The sequence below is a fragment of the Canis lupus genome, chromosome 1, assembly GCF_048164855.1.
Source record: "Canis lupus baileyi chromosome 1, mCanLup2.hap1, whole genome shotgun sequence".
In the NCBI taxonomy this organism is placed as follows: domain Eukaryota; kingdom Metazoa; phylum Chordata; class Mammalia; order Carnivora; family Canidae; genus Canis; species Canis lupus.
The window spans coordinates 3,807,121-3,822,981 of record NC_132838.1 but is presented as its reverse complement, the minus strand read 5'-3'; the positions used below and the strand labels follow the sequence as shown (position 1 = coordinate 3,822,981).

Below are 15,861 nucleotides of genomic sequence, written 5' to 3'. Positions count from 1 at the left end.
TCGCCAATGGCAAGGGTGCAGATGTGGTCAGGAGGAAGAGCATTTCATGAGGAGGCGGAGAGAGCAAGGCTGAGTCAGCCCCCCCAGACCCGATCCCTGCGCCGGCACGGAGCTGGGGTAGAGGCCAGGTCTGGCCCAAAGACCCACCTCAGCTCCTCCAGCGCCTCAAATGGTGCCCATACAATGCTGCATGCTGGGTGTGGCATGCAGGGGACCCCAGAGAGGAGCGAGCGATGGGTCTTATCCACTCTGACAGTTCTATTCTCGGAATTCGTAGCTACAATACAACTGTCCGGACACTCTGCCTCCGGCCTGGTCTCCCAGGGTAGCAGGTGTCATTCGATCGCCACCTCCACCCCGACCAACTCCCCCCACTGGAGGCATTTCTTTGAATGGGACGTGCTGGTTGGGGCCATGCAACATCATATCACTGCTGATGACAACTGCTTCTGATTCCCTTTATGGAATTCATCCTCCCTGCCCTGTTCTAATAGAACTGAGGCCCCCTAGCCTCCAGGGGAGACTCGAGACCCAAGCTGGTAACCTGGGCCATTCATTCCCCAACCAGAGATGGGCCCACCCGAAGGGTAGACACAAAACTCAGACAAGCCAGTGATGGTCAGGAGACTCAGCTCCAGGACTCCTGTAAGAGCTATTCAGTGAACAGATAATGACTATGACAATGACAGTGATAATGACAGCTGAAGCATTGAGTGCTTTTGTATCCCAGACATGGTCCCAAACAACCTATGTACCTTAGCTCAGTAATTCTGAAGCCAGCCCCATGGTGTAGGCGAATGTCCTGGGTACAGTGGTGAGGAAAGTGTCGGATTAGATAGTATTTCTCTGACACGAGTGTCCTATACCCCCTGCCCTGCAGTGCTGTGGTTGGAATGGGGGATCCTATGGTTTGTCTTCGTGGGCAGCTCATCTGAGCTGTGTGTGACAAAATGTTCTTTTTACCATAAGTAGTTCAAAGAACCAATTTGGGATAATGTGACTTGCACATAATAGAGATATTTTCCTCCCTCAATTTTTACAATTAGTGTCCAAATTGCTAGAAGGTATAGCATATTTTGCATTCATGAAATTTGAAAGTAAGGGATCTCTGCTACCTAACATCTAAAATGTTCACAATTACTGTATCCCCCTATCCATCTGTATCCATTTAACAGTGTCAACATCATAGTCCCACAGGGCCACAAATAGTGTTTCCTAACTCAGGAGAATTTAAAAAGCATTGTCAGTGTGGTAGCCTAATTTTTATACCTGTGGGTGAGGGTAAGAAGTCAGCAGAGTCACTTAAGTTACATACCTCAGGATGACTTCTATACCTCAGGAAGACTGTTCACGCCTCAGGAAGACTGTTCATACCTCAGAATGACTCTTCACACCTCAGGATGACTATTCACATCTCAGGATGACTGTTCATACCTTAGGATGACTTTAAGCAAGGCTGTTTTGGAAACTGGAAATACTTTCTCATTCTAACAATAGCAGAAGTTGCTGTCTGAACTTGTAAAAAAGGAAAAAAAACGTCCTAAATTACCAGAGTCCAAGGCCCAATTATTTTTGATAATTATTGGACAAATAACATGGAAATATCTTGAATGCAGTGATTCTGAGTTCTTTTTGGGTAGAAAATGTGGTGTTTAACAGCTTCACTGACACATAATTCACATTCCGTTGAATTCTCCCACTTAAAGTATACAATTCAGTGGTTCTTAATATTATTTACAGGATTGTGCAAACATCACCACTATCTGATTTTAGGACATGTTTGTCCTTCTAAAAGAAACCCTGCTCCCATTCACACCATGCTCCATTGCCTCACCCACCCCCAGCACCCGCCCACCCACTTTCCCTCTCTGTGGACTTGCCCATTCTAGACCTTTCATGTAAATGTGATCCTATAACACATGGTCACTTGGCACAATGCTGGCAAGGCTCGTTCATGGTGCCGCATGTGTCATACTTCACTCCTTTTTTATGGCCATGTGATAGTCCGTTGTGCAGCCATAACACAGTTGGCTTATCCGTTCGTCCACTCACAGATATTTGGGTGGTTTCCACTTGTTGGCTGTCACGACTAGTGCTACTCTGAGCATTCGTGTACAAGTCCTTGTGGGGACGTATGTGTTCATGTCTCTTGGACATACATTGATGAGTAAAGAACTATAATTAGTGAGAAGAACTTCATCTAGACAGTCATGCAAACTTGTAGGTTAGCAGTAAGCAACCTTTCATTCTTCATTCTTGTTTCTTTATTGGAGAAGTGGGGAAAATAATAGGCATTTAAGCATTGAATAAACAGCTATCATACATTCTCCTTTATTTGAAATAGCACAAACGGATTCTTCTCTGCTTTCAAACAAATGCATACATTTATAGAGGTGCTATTAAGTGATTTTTTTATTTATCTGACATTGTCAAGAAATTTTCTAAGAATACATTTTCAGATAATTGATGTCTCTACCTTTTAAATTTTTATGATTTTTTCCATAAAAATAAATAGATGTTTATATTCTAAGGCACATTGCTCCTAATGATTTTAGTGATTTATTGTTATGATTACCATACCTCCTTGTTATATTATATCCACACATTCACATCACCAGAACTACTGTCGATTTATTCTAGGATCTGCCCAATTTAGGAATGCCTCCTCTCTCTACATCGAACTTACTTGGATTATTTTCATTTTGTTGACTCTTTCAAGACTTTCAGGGATTGGGGCTTGTCAGGGGTCTCACATGTTGTGTACTGCCAGCAAAATTTCTTCATTCCTGAAACTTCTGCCAGCTGTCTGCATGGCGATAGGAATCCTCAATTGTTCAAGAGGTAGTTCACTGGCCCCACATCTCAGGGGACAAACAGATGACTGATGGGTTGACCATGCAACCAAGTGCCTTTCTCACTTCTTTCCAAAGCAGAAATTGTTTGGTTTTGTTTGTATGTTTGCATGATTTGGAAGCCAGATGGGGGCCAACTTATTCTCAGTGGGCCTCTGGAGAACTGACCCGGACACTGTGGCTGTAAAGAGAAGCCAAGTGGAGCTAGGGAAATGGGAAAGGGCGCCTACTGGCCACCTCTGGTGCAGCTACCGTGGGCACTGGGTACATTGAAAAACTGTTCTGCTACAGTGTCTGGAAGTCCAGCAGTTGGCTCCGGTCCAACCAACCCCTGTTGGCCTGCAGGTTGACCTCCACCTGGTGCTGCCTCGCCCTTAGCCAGGGATGGTGGGGCTGTCTCCTCCCATACTGGCTGTGCTCTGGTTGATTGAACACATCTCAGCAGCAGGAGACCAGTGGAGCTGGGTGAGTCTCCAGAGGAAGAGCTGGGAGCAGGAAGGAGGAAAAGAGGATGGGTAGAGGCTAGGTGTACTGGATCACAGTGTACTCCCAATCCTCTCCACCCAGAGCCTCAGCATGTGCAAATAGGATCTTTGCAGATATAATTAGTTATGATGAAGTCACACTGGACGAGGGTGGGCCCTACTATATCGTCTGGTGTCCCTATGAGAGGAGGGAAATCTGGACAGAGAGAGAACGCTGTATGAAGAGGGAGACAGGGACTGGAGTGAAGCGTCTAGAAGCCAAAGAAAGCCGAGGGACACCAGGACCCACTAGGGCCTGAGAGCGGGGAAGGGTCCTCCCCTAGAGTCTTCAGAGGGAGTGAGACCCTGCAGACACCTTGATTTTGGACATCGAGCCCCAGAGCCACGGGAGAATACATTCCCATTGTTTCCAACCACGTAGTTGGTGGTACTTGTTACAGCAGCCCCTGGGAAACTCATACAATGGGGAAACACCATTTCCAGCCCTAACACCTGGGGGTGTCGGGACCAGGACTCATCTCAGTGCTCACCTGCCTCTCCACCTGTCTTCCAGAAACAAGAACAGAGAAGTAGGGCTACCCTCCAGAGGAGCGAAGTCCTTCATCTTTGTCACAGCAGTTCTAATGAGAAGGAAATTTTGTTTCCATATGGGGCCAAACATTTCAGGCACCATTTGGAATTTTCTCTTGCACCCCTCCTAATAGTGACATGATGTGGTTTGCCCATGATGAATGACTTGGCCCACAAAGCTATTTAATTATTTTAATCTGGTGCCGTGTTTCATGTCCCTCTTTTGCTGTCAGGGCCTCAGTGCTGTTTTCACCTACCTCAGGCAGCTCCCTGCATCCCTCCTGTAAGTCTTCCATATCTGAAATGCTGTGAGCTGCAAAATCATGCAGCCAGGCTTGGGTGAATTGTCTGTACAAGCGAGTTAGGTTGCAAGTGATGGCCCCAGGGCTCTATCATCAGCAAAAAACACAAGATTTAGTGCATATACTTGGAAATGCTTAATTTGACTGTTCACAGACCTCTAAAACATGGCTTCCTGACCCCAGATTCTGGTCCTGTGGAATGCGGTTGTGTGATGTGTTACCCCTGGGGACCACAGCTGCCCCCCGCAACTTGGACCATTCGAGCACACTCCAGCCTCCACTCCTGTGGCCGTGTGGTGCCAAAGACTCCAGGACCCACCTTCCTCGGCTTCCACATGCCACCCCCAGCACTCGCCGCACCCAGCACTGCTCAGTGCACCTTGGAGCTGATGATCGTTTCCTGCAGTCAGGGGACCCCCACCTCCAAATCACTCACTGTGTTCACTGCAAATTCCATGTTTCCCTTTGAGTCAGTGGTTTCCAGAGGTCATACATTTCTGGAACCTGGTACTAAAGGGAAACCTGAGGGTGCTGCATAAGCATGGTTGGATTTTTCTGAGGCATGGGTCCCGAGGTTCTAGTCTGGGTCATGCTGATGCCACCAAGAATCCCACCAGCACATGCGAGATGGCGAAGCCTGGGTTTTAGCTCGTGCCCTCTGACATAGTTCATGTTGCTGTCCAGGCCAGCTCTCTCTTCTGACCCTCGGTCTCAGCCCTCATCATTTCCTCCCCTCGGGCGGGTGGGAGTCCCACAGGCCACCTGCTGTAACAGGCGAGGAGACCACCCTTCCTCCTCAGGCGAGGAGACCACCCTTCCAGCCCTTACAGGGAGAGGCCACAGCCCCGCATGGTAGAGAATAACTCTGGTGCTTGTTTTCTTATGATAAAATGCATGCAGTGTGAAAGCTACCACTGAATCATTTCTTGGTGTCTAGCTCAGGGATAGTAAGCACCTTCAAGTTGTTGGACAGCCACCCCATCATCATCTCCAGAACTTTCCATCGCGTAAAGCTAAACTAGTCCCATGAGCACTACCTCGCTGTTCCCCTCTCCCAGCCCCACTTTCTATCTCTATGAATACAACGACTCTCTTTACCTCCTACGAGTGGAATGATGCAGAATTTGTCCATTTGTCTCCGCCTTATTTCACTGAGCATAACATCCTTCAGGTTCACCCACGCTATGGCAGGGGACAGAATCTCCCTCCTTGTTAAGGCTGAGTAATACTCCATTGTTCCGTTGGTCCTTAGACTGGAAGGTTTGTGAACCGCTGGGGCAAGGGTGGCTGCTGAAACAGTTGGCAGTGCATGGCCTCAGCTACGGTGCTGGTCCCTCCTCCTGCGTCTTCCTCTCCACCCGGGAAGGAGCTGCTGGGCTCTTGGTGCAGTGGGGAGAAGGACTCACCTCTCTTTTCCCTTCTCACTATTCCTCATGATGCTTATGACAGGTCTTACTGTTACCATTTGACAAAAGGAGAGACATATTGGAAATGTCCGGTAATGTCCCCAAAATGAAGCAGGTGGTCAGTGTCTCTCTGATTGCCCTGACAGATGGTGAGACCCTGTGAGCAGACCCAGCTGTTTGTCCTTCTCCCAGCTTCTTGCTCCTGGCACCTACACACGGCCCCAGGGTAGGGTTTTGAGATATCTGCACATAGGGCATGGGGACCCCAGACGGAAGCGCAAATCCTGCTGTGCTGGCTCACCTGCCAGGACAGTTAATCCCTGTCTGCCCTGGTTTCCTTATCTCTAATATTGGTAAAACAATGGTGTTTGTTCTGTACGGTTGATTTGACAATTAAAACCAGATAATCTATATATGGTGCTAAATGCTTTGAAATGTCTAGAAATATTTGAAATGTCTAGAAATATTTGAAATGTCTAGAAATATCCATAAGTAGGAGCCGATATTAATATTGTTAGAATTGTAATTTAAGGGGAAATTTTAAAGTGTGGTTCATCCATATATGCTAGTTTTAGGCTGTCATTAAAAAATTGTGTTTATGTTCTGTGTTTATAAACTTGTTTAATGCTTGTGGAAATTTTTATACTCTGTTAAATTTTTTTAAGTATCCAAAATTATATATACTATATAATTTCCATTGTGCTTTAAAAATAGTAATAAGGAGAGTGCCTGGGTGGCTCCGTTGGTTGAGTATTGAGTCTTGGTTTTGGCTCAGGTCATGATCTCAGGCCTGTGGGATCCAGCCTCAGGTCGGGCTCCACAGCCAGTAGGGAGTCTGCCTGGGATTCTCATTCTCTCTCTCTCTCTGCACCCCCCCTTTGTCCCTCTTCCCACTTCCATGGGTAATCTCTCACTCTTTTTCTCTCTTTAAAGAAAATAAAACAGTAATAAAGCCCTGGGAGGAAACATGCTAAAACGTTAATAGGTGTGTCTGAGTAGTGAGATTGTGTATAACTATTTTTCTACTTTCTTGTACTACCTGTGAAGCAGACAACTAGCTCCCTAATTTTTTAAAAATATTTTATTTATTTATTCACGAGAGACACACAGAGAGAGCCAGAGACACAGGCAGAGGGAGAAGCAGGCTCCCTGAGGGGAGCCAGATGTGGGATTCAATCCCAGGACCCCAGATCACGTCCTGAGCCCAAGATAGATGCTGGACCACTGAGCCACCCGGGTGTCCCTAGCTCCCTGATTATAAATCCAACAAATCAAAAATGTAAGGAAATGCAAATATACAGTAACCAAACTGTATTATTCCCCAGCTGGGGCTGCAGGATGCCACCTGGAAGTCTGTGCCTGGCCAGCATCCGGGCAGCCCAGCTGAGCAGCATGTCACCAGCAGTAGGCACGGCTACGGATGCTGCATCTCAGCCTGGGCTCTGGCCAGAGGCACAACTGTTATCCGTAGGCAAATCATGTCATTCTTACTTTGTAAGTCCCAAACAGAGCCTCAGCACTGTCCGGTCAGTGGCTTACTGGCCAACTGGTTGTTGATAAGCATTATCAGGCCAAATGAGCAGAAGGGCACCTGAGCCATCCCTGACCTCAGCAGCTGAACTCCTCATCCAGGTGTTAACCTGTTCCATGGCTCCTCTTCGCTGCCACCCTGGCTCTTTCTAAGACACAGGGAGGCCTCAAGAGGCTGCCAGTAAATTCTCTGCCCCGCTGGGGTGGCCATGGACTCAGAAGCTTGGGGTTATCGGGAGGAGCAGGAGTCGAAGCTCGGGGTCCCCTCATGACCCACAGAGAACGGCGCTTTCTGAGTCATTCTTGCTCCCACCCTGAGGCTTCGTGTGGATCCGCCGCCCGAGGCCGCCCCTGGGGAGGCCCTGCCCAGCAGCATCTCGCTCCCCCGGCCGGCGGCACCTGGCGGTGTTCTTGCTTCTGCCTCTGCTTCGTGCCTCCCCCGTCTTTCCTCTCCGTTCTAGCCCGTCTCCTTTCCTGTCCTCCGTCCACATTTATGGCCCTGACTCAGGAAACAGCCGCAGGAGAGGTTGTGTTTGGTGGCCGCTAGCCACAGGTCAGACAGTGGCTCTCCTGCTAGGACCCCTGGGACGCGTTGGTGGGGCCGCGCTCTCCCGGGAGGCCACCGCGGACGCTCCTCTCCGGGCCCACACTCCGGCCCTCCCCGCGGCTCCCACGCATCGTCACACCCCGACAGTGACGAGGGGGGCCTGCCCGGAAGGCCAGCCGACTGGCCCACTGGGGCTGAGCACCGCGATCTAGTGAGGCCTCCTGGCATCCTCTCCCTTCTCCCGGCTCTCACGCCCCACCCTTGTCCCTCCCTGCCAGCAGGTACCGTGCTCCCCGCGGAGGGACAGTCAGGTGTGCAAGGTGGCTTAGGCACATCTAAAGAGGCAGGACCGGCAGGTGGCTTGTGACACGGTGACTCTCAGGCCCTAGACCATCCCGGCTCCACCCAGGGCAGGAGATCTTAGGGCAGGGTGGACTTGCCTGGAACCCGTGTTTTTCCCTCCATCCACCTGGCATCTGCTGAACACTGTGACTGCTTGACTACACAGAGTGGTCCCCACTGCTCCACCTGAGCTCTGTGACGCCTCAGATCAGCTTTCCCCCTCCGACAGGGGAGCTGCCCGAGTCCAACAGCTGTCTTCCCAGCACTCGGTGAGATAAGCGAGAGGCCGCTTCCTGAGTGTGCACACCCGCCAAGCTCTCCGTGTGTCTGCACCTGGCCATCCACTCCGTGGGGGGGCGAGCACACCTCCACAGGGCGAGGAGGAAGAGAAGGCGCTCTGCATGTGGCTGGGAAGCTGCCACCTATCGGGGCTTGATTCCTCAGGGGCCGAGGCACAGCAGCACTTTGCTGACTCACTCACATCCACAGAAAGCATTTGCTCTGTGTCAACTTGACAGTGATTTGCACAGTATGTATAATTCCTTCTGATGTTGGACTTTTAAAAATAACCTGCACGTGAGTAGAGGGTGCCGACCTGGCAGGCTTTTCTTTTTCTACCAAGCCCTTGGGGTTTTGCTGGGACTGTTCAGATACCCCAGATACCCGAGTAGTAGCCCTGTTGCCCCGTACACGCCCATCTGGTCCCACACTCATAGGCTCCCGTGGGCATCGTACCCACACCTGCTGTGACCACCACACAAATGACACAGTTGCCTTTGTGTTGCTCTGGGTCCCACCCTTGACCTTACTGGCCATGTTGCTCCCAAGAGGGCAGTGACCACAGGCCTCTGTTTGAGAGCAGAGGCCCACCTCCAGTTTTCAGGGTTAGACTAGGCTATGGTTCTAGAACCCAACAACCAACTGTAAACTTGGATGTTCAACACCGGACTGTCTTCTCTAATAGAAATAAAACTTGGAGAGAGTAAGATTTCAAGCCCCTTATGATTGTGCTAATTTTCCAGAAGGGTTGTGTTGTGAAAGCAGAGAGAGGCAGGACGGACAGCCCTGGGGCCTATCTAGATGAGAGCACCACCTCTGCTCCCAGGGCAGCTCTGGGACACTTGCTGGCAGATGCTGCCCTGTGATTTCATCCTCACAACTTTGTACGTACATCTTGCACACACAGTCCTTTCCCAACCATCATCTGACACAGACTGAATGCAACAGAGCAGGCGTGCCCTTTGCGAGCCCTCAGGAAACAGGAGCATCGCTGCCCCCACGACCTTGCTGGTGGTGAAGTGCTGGGGCTTCCCAAATGTGTCAGACATCCAAACACAGACAGCCTACTTTGCACTTTTATTTTTGAATTTGGTCCTTTGGGTTGTTGGTTTTTTGTTCTTATGGTGGCTAATGAGGGTTAAACATTATGTTGGGGGTTCATATGACCCTCAATATGTTTTCACCCTTACCAAGACTGTGATGAGAGTGCTTGGGGGGCTCTGTTGGTTGAGTGTCTGACTATTGAGTTCAGTTCAGGTCATGACCTCCGGGTCGTGAGACGGAGCCCCAGGTCAGGCTCTGTGGTGGAGGTGGAGTCTGCTGCAGATTCTCCTTCTCCCCCTGCCCTTCCCCACATGCTCTCTCTCTCTATCCCTCTAAAAACATAAAACAAATTGAGGCACCTGGGTGGTTCAGTTGGTTAAGTGTCTGACCCTTGGTTTCAGCTCAGGTCATGATCTCGGTGTCACAGGGTCGAGCCCCATGTGTGGCTCCATGCTTAGCAGGAGTCTGCTTCTCCCTCTCCCTCTGCCCTACCTGCCCCTACTCTCAGACTAGATATATTAAGAAATTAATTAATTAAAAACAAAGAGACTGTGATGACTCTCCCCGCCCACCCCCACACACATGTACATGTTTTAATCTCACATGGCTCCTGCCCACAGCCAGGTGGAGTGCTATGCTCTAACCCTTTGTATCCCCTCCTGGGCCAACGACGGTCCTCATGGCACCTCAGAGGGGTCACCAAGCAACACTCTGCTTTCAAGAAATGACCAAGCTTATCCAGCATTTCCTACTTCCTTCCATCAGTGGCCTCACGGGGGGCAAGCTGCTCACACCATGTGCCTCGGGAAAAGGAAACGGGTTGCTGGGAGATATTTTTCCAAAAAGTGGATGCCATCTCCTGGGAGCCGGTGAAAGTACATGATGCCGGTGCCGCGCAAAGCCTCCAGAGCCCTTCCTTCCGTTCCCCCTCTTCACACGGGTGTATGATCCCAGGGCCACGTAGCAGTTTGAAGGCGGGCTGACCCAGATCCCGTGCTCACAGAATGGCGGTAACGCCGAGGTGTGCCCCTCCTTTGGCCAACAAGTAAGTTATAGAAGGAACTGACACCAGCAGACGTTTGCCAGGATAGGTTATTGTGTTACAGGGATGCAGATTTTAGGGCCATAGATTGTGTCAAAGTTGCCCATCAGCCCTCCCTCGCTCCTACTGCTGTTGTGACTGTGACTTCCTTGTCCTAAATAAAAGTGGAAACCTGGAGAAGCCAAGGAAAAGGTACTTTTAAAAACTTGGTTTAGGTCAAGTCCATTACAACATAGCTTTTGGGGCTGGCTCAGCACGTGGGGCTCCAAGGACAGCAGGTGCTTGGCTCTCGTTTCCTGCTCGCCTCTCCCTTCCCCCAAACACCAACCAGGAAGGGGGTACAGACAGGTAGGAATGACTCATTTCTCATTTGAATACACAGACCCTTTACATAACCTGAATCATTTTTCTGAGAATAAGCCCTTGACATGAAATTGCATAATTCCATTGCCTTTCTAAATGCCTGTTGCTTAAAGGAAATAGGATGACTTCAGTATGAGGGTTTTCAGCAGGTGAGTGGGGAGGGCGAGTGGCAGGAAGGGACTGAGGTCCCACTGATCTTTCAGGAAGGTAAATAATGACTCGCCAGAGAACGAGCATGGGGGGCAGCTCTTTGGAGGAAGCGGAGATGAAACTCCGGTGCTCATCGGTCTGCAGCACCATCTTTAATAAGTCATTTTTAATTAGCTTTCATCTAATATGGTGCTCACTGCTTGTTATTTGTACAGCTCTCAGGGGCTTTCCACAGAGGCCCTATTTTATTGGCCACAGATACCATGTCTGCTCAGAGATATTATCAGAAAATATGATGGGTGTTTTGCACATGCGTGTGGGCACACACGCACACAGGGCGGGTGGCATTGACGGCGTTACAACAGCAGCTCAGCAGGACAATAAGGGGGTGGCCACATCCCATCACAGCCTTTGTGATCTACCAGAGTAGAGCCGGCCATTTCCTGGGGCTTGGTGTACCCACAACTGAGGGACGAAGGTCCACGGACAATGTAGTCTCTGACTTTTGGATGGTTAGGTAGGTATCAGAAGGGTATTCTTACTTCTTAAAAAGGGTATTCGGGGGGATATCCAGTGCCCAGGAAGGGAATTCTGAACGGCCATTGTTGCAAAGTGTGGTTGGCAGACCTGGACAAAGTAGGAAGGAGCTGACAAACTCAGGGGTGCTGGGTGGGGACAGAGCACTGGTATTTTGTCATTAGAAGAGCAGGCGTGTCACGGGACCCGGAAGGGCAGCCTGGCGACGTCCTGGTGACCTCGGGCATCATTGAAGTTGAGTTGTTCGCCTTCCTACATTCCTAGCACATTGCTAGTGATGCTGTAGGGAGTGTTGTGGTTTTCAGACAATGGGATGTAGGAAATGTCTGCTTGCCACTTCACTGCCCCCACACCCCAGAACTGAAATGCAACCCTCTGTCTGTCCACCTCCATCCAGTGGCCTGGTGCTCAGGCCCATTCTCCCCCAAACCACAGGACCATGAGGTCCTGTCCTGGGTCCCCCTCAACTAGGGGATGCAGGGCTGGGGCAGTGTGGAGGGAGTGTGACCAGCAGGACAGATTGCCAGGAAAACCTAATTCCCACAGAGTCAGTGTTTTCTCCTAGCACCTGCAGAAGGGCATCTTCAGGGAGAAGGTGGGGGGATGGTGTCAGGGTCTGGGAGGAGTGACATTGCCAGGGAAATTTGGAGGGTTTCAGGCTGTGGGTTAGCTGTGTGGAGGGAGGTAGAAAGCTGTAGAGATTGGGTAATCCCCAGGAGCCTCTGTCTAAGTCTGAGGCTCCCATCTCTGTCGGCTCCCCATTCCTGCTCCAGCTCCAAGCTGGTGTGAGCAGAGGCCCTGAGTCCGCCCTGGTGCTGATGCTCTGGGATGGTGCCTTGTTTTCCCTTCCCCGGGCTGCAGGGGCTTGTTTATGTCTGCACACGCACACATAACAATTATTCCTTAGCTCCTTGGCCCCCAACCTCCCACCGCATGGAGATTGGCCCCACCATGGGACTGGCTAAAAAAGGCCTTCCCACTCCCCCATCCACAAGAAGCCCCAGTGGCCAGGCCTTCCCTCCATAGGAAGTCCTCCTGCTCCTGCGCGGGGGCTCCTTCTTTGGGAAATTTCTCAGGTGCACATCCTTTGCAAGTTTACTCGCACCTTCACAAAGACCTAGTGGAGGGGATGCCTGGTTTGAGTATCTGCCTTTGGCTCAGGGCATGATCCTGGAGTCCCAGGATCGAGTCCCACATCAGGCTTCCTGCATGGAGCCCACCTCTCTCTCTGCCTGTGTCTCTGCCTCTCTCTGTGTGTCTCTCATGAATAAGTAAATAAAATCTTTAAAAAAAAAATAGACCTGGTGGAGGAAATGCACACTCTTTGAGTTCTACTAATGAGATGACTGAATTCCAAACACCTGTCACCAAGGACATACTTCACCGTAGCAGATGTAAAACAGAAATGTGTGTATAATCTGGGAATTACATGGTTATTTCACTGATATTCATGCCGTGCTGGAGGGATACCTTAAAGAAATCTGGATTAGGGGCGCCCTGATGGCTCAGTGGGTGGAGTATCTATCTGCCTTCGGCTCAGGTCATGATCCCAAGGTCATGGATTCGAGCCCCACATCAGGCTCCTTGCTCAGCAGGAAGTCTGCTTCTCCCTCTCCCTCTGCCCCTCCCCACTGCTCATTCTCTCTCTCTCATAAATAAATAAATAAATAAATAAATAAATAAATAAATAAAATCTTAAAAAAAAAAAAAAAAAAGAAGGGCAGAAGACAGCCAACAGGCAAGGGTGGGGAAAACATGGTTGGTTATAAGAAGCTAAACTTAAATGTCAAATCTTTGTATTTCTCACACAAAATTTGTCTTAGAACAATGCAAAAGTGCCGATTCATTTTCCGTGCATTAAAAAGTCCAGTTTTACAGTGGAATGTTTGAAAAGGTGTGTGATTACCATCAAATCTTTCTCAAACACTGGCTGACAAACCAGAGGTCTCGCGGTAGACGCTGGAGCCACCCAAGCACTGTGCTGACATCAGCCCACAGCCGGTGGTAACTGAGCAGTTGGTACTTGGGGAGCGCCAGTCCCCACTCCAGACACAACCCCTGGATAAACTGCTCACTCGCCTGAAGCACCACCTGCTGCCACTACCTGGAATACACCTGCTACTTAGAAGCTTAGTGGCAACAGATTGGAAAAAATAATAAACCACAAGTGTGGAATCCGTGTGCCCTGAATTCCGTTTCCTTAAAAAACAGCATAAGCTCCTTGAGTGGTGCGGAGACATTACAGCTGAGCAGGGCTCCCTGTGACGGGACTCCTCTGCGGCGGCCGACCTGCGGTGGTGTTTCTGTCTATAAGTGAACTCCCATGCAGAGCGAGCCAAGCGTACTCCGGACGCCGTGTGTTCTCAGTGCCAGCCATGCTGCTGACAAGTCTGGTGAGGTGTGGAAACAGAGACAGGTTACTTTATCACTCACTGCCGTCTTGCACCATTGGCTGCCATGCTCAAACCACACCTGGGTGGGGGCCCTGGCCCGCAGGTGTACTCCATGGGCAACTGTGTTTGATGACAACTGTCCAACGGGCCCATGTGACCTCCAAACAAGAAAGGATGGGCAGGTGGAATGTACTGATGTGGCCAGAGGGGTCCCTGGCTTGCATCTCAGTTCTCTTATCACTGACCTGGCCTTCCTGGTCTCCTGTCCCGTGGGACAGAGGCCCACTTGTCACACTGGTTCTCAGCCTCTTCCTTCGCAGCACTGCACACATCCCAGCACCATGGTGATTCTGTGAGTATCCACATCAGTGCACATCGGCCTCCCCAGTAGCTGCCCAACTCCAGAGCTGGGGATTTCTCTGCTCTCTCCTCACTAGCACATACACAGCACTCAAGCACGTGGAGGTCCTCCGAGATGTCTCCTGGATGAACGGCCCAGGGAGGCGGGGACACACCACATCACCGAGAAACACTAACACATCTAACTTATGAGCCCTGAATGACGGGTTTCTGTCCTTCAAATTTAAACATTGGTCAGCAAGTGCTTCTTGGCAGTTCACCCTCAAAACAGACATTGTGTTGTTTGCTTCTAAGCTGACCTTGAGTGTAGCATATCTGACTCCTGGGGGCACCCACCCCGACCCCCTCGGCAGTGGCAGTCAATCAGCTGTCACAGGTGCTGGGCACCAAGCTTTCAGGGAATGATGTTGTAATTCTCTCATTTGTGTTAAGTTTGACTTCTTAGTGTACTTTTACTCACTTTGCTAATATAAAGATGTGATACAGCACACAGCCTATTTCATGAGAGTTATTTTTTCTAATTTGATGACTATTTTATACTATCACACCAGAGGCTTTGTGAACTGTCAGTTCCCCCACTAGCCTACTAGCAGGGAAGATGCTGCTTCCAATAACAAATGTCCTCTCCTGATGAAGCCCAGGACTAATTTTTCCACTGACCCAGATACTTTACACCCAGAAAAAGGGAACATTCACAGTTGCAGAATTGTGAGTACTTGCAGTTGAATAAAGGTAATACTGCCCGACTCTGGGATGGTTTTGTTTTTGGAATGTAATTTTTTGGGGGGAATTTTTCAATCCTGGACACACACTGTTCCCCAAAAAACTGCTTTAATGGAGTGCCGTCTTAAAGAGTAGTTTCTGAGGCATTACTCTTGTGATAGGAATTCATTCCTATGATGCAAATAGTCACAGTGCCCTGCTGCTCACGCTGGCAAAATACATGTTCAAAATATTAACACAAGAGAGCCAGGATCAGTGACCAAATGGGCAAGAGTGGGCGACTGAGAAGCAAGTTTTAGCATGAGGAAAAAGGAAGTAACTTTATATGTCTACTCTTTCTTCTGAGGAAATCACATGCTGAAGATCCTTGAGAAAGGAATGTGTGTGACTAGGTAGGTGGATGGGAGCCCACGAAGAGACCTACACAGCCCATCCCTACGCCATCACCCAGGTAGTGACAAAGGAAACGTGCCACGCGTTGGATCCAATGGCTTTATGTCCTGAAGTGACATGTTTTCTGGTTGGAATGTTTTCACCTGTGCTTGTGATGCATCTGGGTAGAAGAAATAATGGGTATTTCTTTACCTAGAGCAAAAACCAAAGTGAAAAGGATGCCCTGAGTTGGACAGTGGGATACATCATCCACTCACAAGTCCTTACACAATCCACCAAAGGCTAAAGAATAGGCAAGATGCCGTCCGCGGAGAAAGGCAAGTTCACCAGAGATCGGGCCAGGCCCTCTCAAGATGCTCCTTTTCACTGTGACTGGCCCAGTGATTGACTCAGGCAGTGTATCCCTGAATTTCCCATACTGACACTTGTTCTTTGTGTGAACTCCAGGCTGGGGGAGAGTTGCTTGGTGGTTGGCATAGCTGTGAGAGACGAGAAGCCGCACCACGGAAATAATCCATCCCCTTCCAGTCTGCATGGTGCACA

The 15,861-nt window shown here is 49.7% G+C and overlaps 1 long non-coding RNA gene across 1 annotated transcript; it reads left to right on the top strand.

Annotated features, from left to right (window-relative positions):
- Nucleotides 1–3,045: 3,045 nt before the first annotated feature.
- LOC140629985 (uncharacterized) lies at nt 3,046–6,214 on the top strand. Its single transcript, XR_012027774.1, has 2 exons — nt 3,046–3,317; nt 4,393–6,214. It is a non-coding gene; the product is annotated as an uncharacterized lncRNA (long non-coding RNA).
- The last annotated feature ends 9,647 nt before the right edge of the window (nt 6,215–15,861 follow it).